The 5967-nt window shown below is 33.7% G+C and overlaps 1 protein-coding gene across 1 annotated transcript in view; it reads left to right on the forward strand.

The window, feature by feature from the left end:
- Nucleotides 1-5967, forward strand: part of ERBB4 (erb-b2 receptor tyrosine kinase 4) — a gene marked incomplete at its 5' end in the record, with an annotated part of 720994 nt that overhangs the window by 411890 nt on the left and 303137 nt on the right. The window lies entirely within an intron of this gene.

Here is a 5967-nt window from a genome sequence, read left to right on the forward strand (position 1 = left end):
CCCAATAGTGTATTTTTGATGTTGCTTCAATTGCTCGGGGTGTCCTCTTCATAAAATGTTCACCCAGGCCGATTTCTTCAAGTGTTTTCCCTACGCTTTCTTCTAGAATTTTTATGGTTTCATGTCTTAAGTTTAAGTCTTTAATCCAGTGAGAGTCGTTACACTTTTTTTTAATGCTCTTTACTGACAAAGCCTAGGGATAGATTCACCAGCAGTGATGGGATACCAGAGTTTTGGGTATATATCTATATTTGGGTAATTGCCTAAGTTTGAAAATATAAATTTGTATTTAAGCTAAAATGTATTTGGGGACATTATCCTCAAATCCATAGTTTTCAGCAAGGTTGGCTTATTTTTAGAAATGTTTAGGAAAACAGTATTGATGGGTGAGGTGAAAACCGTCATTCAGATTCTTAAATGATTAGATCAAGGAATCATAAATTAATGTTTCTTTAAAAATCTCACATAAAAAAGAATCAGCAAGTTAAAATTCTCCTGAGTTTATTTCAGAAATTCTCTTTGTCCTGATGTATTTTTTTCTCTCTTTTGTTTTCTAAGTTGGGAAGATAGCACTACCGTTAAGAGAGTTACTAAATGAATTTCATTTTGGTCATAAAAATTATAACATTATCTAGGCTTCTTCCTTACAGAACCACCTGCTGGTTTAAACAGGGAAAATAACCAAGTTCATATTCTTTGAATTGTAATAAAAATGTCAATATTTTTACTTTATGTTTTATCTATTTGTCTATAATACAACTTAATTCCTAAATGTTAGTGCTAAAGGTACCTGCAGAGAATATCACTCACATATTTCAATTCAAAATCTTTCTCTGAATATATATTCCATCATTTCTAGAAGCAAATAATTTAACATATTATGAATAAATATGTTCAAATATCAGCAGTAAGAGCAATAGGTCAATTTGTTTTTTTCCATTCAGATAAATTATTCTGTGTTATTGCTTAAAATGTCTTTTTACTTACCAGGTACCTTTAATGTGGTTCCCTGTGAGATATGATAATAGTATGTATGCACTCTTTGCCCTAGATTTGTTGTATTTGGCCCAAGAAATAATTTTATTAAAAATTATTAAAGATTAGGGCTGGGTGTGATGTCTCACACCTGTAATCCCACCCAGCACTTGGGAGGCTTAGGTAGGTGGATTGCCTGAACTCACAGGTTGGAGACCAGCCTGAGCCAGAGTGAGACCTAATCTCTAAAAATAGCATTGTGGTGAGTGCCTGCAGTCCAGCTCCTTGGGAGGCTGAAGCAAGAGAATTACTTGAGTCTGAGTTAGAGGTTGCTGTTAGCACTCTACCAAGGGTGACAAAACGAGACTCTGTCTCAATTGAAAAGATAAATAAATAAAAATTAAGGATTAAAATTTTTAGTTTATATTTTGAAATATGTAAACTTGGTAATCTTCAACTTACACTCTTACATGGCAATAGTCTGTTGGAGCTCTTATATGGCAACAGTCTATTGAAGCTGGGTCATTTTGAGATGGGACGTACTTACACAACTTTATGACAGTTGCCGCTAACTCTCTGAGTCCATTTACATTGCCGTCTTTGTCTCTTTGGCCAATTGCATTGCAGGCCTGGATTAATATTTAGGTGTATCTTTATAATTTAATGTATTGGTGACATTTAGTAAAGCAGTATACTCACATTTTAACTATTTTTAAAACCACGTATTACCATGAATAAAAGATCATGTAATGCTAATAGTATCTTTTCAGAAATAAAAAGATAGAGCCACTTATATGCTTATACGGGTAATGTGAGTCTCAGTTCCATCAGTATGGGGAATGATTTGAAGTCATATACACATGAATTGGGTTGGATAAGTGATTTTTGTCCCAATCAGGCTCAGCATTCCTCTTTTATCTATTAAGCATTTGACACTCTTTCTAATTCTGGAATGAAATTTATAGATAATGTAGCCTACATATATACATAATTTTAAAAAATTTAATTCTCTAGTTATCATTCAAGGAAGAAATAAAAGGAACAGAACATACAATAAAATATACATTGTTAGAGGTACGCTCAGATTCCACTTATAAAGTTTTGATTTATGAGAAATAAGACTAGAAGTCATTTTATGTTAGAAGTACAGAGGAATAAACAAGAAGATAGCTAATTACTGGAATAGAAAATAACCGGACACATTTTGTATTACAAAAGGAAACAGAAATCACGTTCACTGAAATTGGGGTAACACAACCAGAAAAAACTATTACATCTGGTAGAGGTGTGATCAAGCCTGGAGTTTGCACACATGAGGTCATATATGTCTTAGAGGACATTTTACAAGACATGAGGTGATTCTTTGCTGTCAAAGACATTTAACAGCCTTAACCTGTTTAATTACTGTTTATTTATTACAAAAAGCCCATGGTATTCCCCCAATCTGTGCCAACATTTGGTACCGCCTCCATTGAAACCACTGTAGTAATTCTGTGATACTAGAAGAATGCAAAACAACTAGAGTGACCTGCACATAGTTAAATTTTTTTTATTTATATTTATTTATTAATTTGAGGGTACAGATTTTGAGGTTGTAGATAACATGAGTGGAAAGTTTTAAAAACATAATCCTGTAAAGTTCAGAATAGTTATTTTAGACTTGGTTCTTCATGGACCATATTTATTGAAACTCTTAATTTATATTGGATATAAAAATGGCATTATCTATTTTTATTCACCCTATGGCCTATGGTAGGAGTAAATTTAATAAATGCCAAAAAAAGGTATTTCAAGGAATAAAAATCTATGCAGGGGGAACCATGCATTCCAATCTTATGATAAGAATTTACAAAACTGTAGACTTTTAAGGAAAACAATGTTACTCATTCATCCTGGTGAAAAAATGACTTGTAGAAAATCAACTTACGTTGATTAAAAGTAGAAAGGTAAAGCAGGCTTGTCTTGAAAATAAACTCAGAAAGTAAGGTGAGCTGTTACTTTGATCCGACCACCCTGGAGTTTGACTTGCAGCTCTCCCATGGTCAGTTAGCGTGGAATTGGGCGGCTTCTCTTTCGTGTCAAATGCTCAGTGTTCGCTAATAAAAAATTGAGAAACAGGTTAATGATAAATACCTGTTTTCTCTAGTTGCTGTGGTGAGTGAAAAAATATATTGAACTGCTCAGCCTCGTAGCTGACATATTGTAAAATCTTAACAAATGGTAAAAAAGAGGAGAAGGAACAGGGGGTAGAAAGGAGGGTGGAAGGAGAGAGGGAAGGAAGGTGGGGAAGGGAGACAGAGAGAGAAAGAATGAAAAGCAGCGGAAAAAGGCAGGAGAAGAAGGCGTTAGAGAAAAATCTGAGTAACTACATCTAGGTTACAGCATAGTATTTTCTGAAACAAATGTTATTTTATTGATTTATTATTGAATTATTTTTATAGACTATTTTCAAAATCAAAGGAAGGTAAAATTTTTCTTAAGATGAATCATACTTCTTAGTTCAAATGACTTTTTTTCCCTCATTATAGCACTTAAAATGTGAATATTTGAAGTTATAATCATTATTACATCTGAAGCATAATTTACAAAGAATTTTCTAGGACAAATATATAAGTAAAATACAATGCATTCCTTATTCTTATTCTCATGCCAGCATGAAACATAAAGTGGGAAGCCTTTTCCTTTCACGTTAGGAAAGTACGGATATAGAGTCAGTTCGGGAGATCTAAGACATAGATGTACAGATATAGGTATGATCATGAATGTAATATGTACGTATGTGGAGAGAAAGAGGGGTCACTAATAAAGGGTATTAGAAATTAAAGGTGACTAATATAGGGTATTAGAAATAGGAAACATCTAGTCAATTAATGTTCTATCTCATTTAATATCCACTATCCTCAATACTATTATTAACTAGCTTATAATAGGACTGTATGATTTCATCAAAATAGCTGAGTTTTTTTAAACTTAAAAAAAGTGAAAAAGCAAAAAAAAATCATAATTAAATACAATTATAAATTTCAAAAACAAGTTTGTGCCCAAAATAAATTTAATGACAATGTGTCAATTAAAACTTTAGTATATAAAAGGGTTCAAGAAAGTTAACTGGCATGTTTAGTTTATAGTATAGCAGTACCATTGTTAAAAATAGAAATAGGCACTCATGTCTTCATTGTCTTATTTAGGCAATTGGAATAGGAACAACAGGCAAAGCTTAGTGTTCAGAGCTATCCATAGGAACAGACTCCTTTTGTGTTTGGTCATGTTTGACACTGTGTTCATATGCTCAGGGTAACAAAATGCCAAATAAGCGTGTTTATGCTGTATCATGATGAGTCCCTGGCGAGAAAGCGTTTATGTCACTGACTGCAATGTTCATAGACAATGAAAGAGAGCTTATAGATTTGGGGATAAAGTGACTTCAGTGGAATTTTGAAAATATATTTCTTTTTCTTTATCTTGAATTTTATTCTGGATCACCAAACATAATGTCAGGGTAGACATAATGTTCTTTTGTATGGCTCTGAATTTGGTTAGGAAAGTTCCTGATTTTAAAGTACTGTAGATTTCAAGTGGCAGTAAGATGAAACTTCCAAGATGTGCATGGAAGTCGGTTGGTGGAATTCTGTCACCTTGTTTTATGTGGGTCCTGAATCTCTAAAATTAACTATATAAAATGTCTGTGGTCCACTGAGCTTGATGCCAACATTCCAGGATTCATTTCATTCCTGGCACCCTAGCAGTGTTCTCCGTGAAGGTGTGGACTGACCCCATTCTGGTGTGCTTGCCCTGAATTTTTGAGTCTTTCTCACTAAAGCCATGATATTTTATTATATGACCTGAGCTGTTCTATACACTGCCTTTCAGCAAAGAACAAATGTGGAAAGCTCATTCTCCTATTGCAGAGCTGGTATTTCTCCTCATACAAAAGTCTTTGCACATTAAGAAGTGAGGACAACAAGAATTTTCCTACTTCATTTTTGGCGTGGTAGTCATCAAAGGCATAGTTATTCATTCCATATAGTCTTACCTATAAATAGCAAGCTTGCCAGAACATTTAATTGAGACTAAGCTTTTGAAAGATATTCATGTGACATTGAAAAAATGCTAATCAATAGTTTATGTATGAATTATAGGGAAATACATTTATAGTGTTTCTCCAGTCTCAGCAATATCCAGTGTCTGAGCCTTATATAACACTGCATGTTAAACAAGTAGTACATTGTATTGATTACACTTCTTAGTTTGTAACAGTAATTTAATCAAGCAATTTTTTTAATATATGGATGGTTTATAATGAGAAGAATATGCTGATGAGCCAGATTCAGAAAGCTGGTACAAGGTGGTTCTAGAGATCAAGGTTGCTAGAATAGGAAGTCATTTCAGGGCTCTAATACTGCTATAAACAAATGCTAAGACATTCAGACAAATCTCCAGAGTACAGGCTATGTACCTACTACCTATTTTGTAGGGGATTGGGGAGAGCCTTGACTGAGAGCACTATTAGGACTACATACAGTTATCAATCACCATATCCTAGTGGTTAATCCCCATATAGAACAAAATTTTTTACACACTGGTAAAACAACAGATGTCAACAGTAAAAATAAAACTCATTTGATTGTTGGATAGATACATATTTATCTTACCTTACTACATTATTTATTTTTTATTTCAGTATATAATGTTTTGGTTACATGGTTTGCTTTTACATATTTTCACTCAAAGTAGTTAAGTTGACCCCTCACCCAGAAGGTGTGTGTTGTACCTGTGAGGTGTGAGTTTACTCATCCTCCCCCAAGGCCTCCCACCTACTTGTATTCTGTTGAGTTTTGCTTCTATATGAGCACGTAAGTATTGATCAACTAGTTCCAATTTCATGCAGACGGCATGTGGTATTTGATACATCACTGAGGAGAAGAGTGTCCAATTCCATCCAGTAATGTTTGTTATCTTGTATCTTGTCAAATTTGACTTCTGCAATTACAA

This window comes from Otolemur garnettii, unplaced genomic scaffold (genome assembly GCF_000181295.1).
Source record: "Otolemur garnettii isolate 467f Iridium unplaced genomic scaffold, OtoGar3 scaffold00013, whole genome shotgun sequence".
Classification (NCBI taxonomy): domain Eukaryota; kingdom Metazoa; phylum Chordata; class Mammalia; order Primates; family Galagidae; genus Otolemur; species Otolemur garnettii.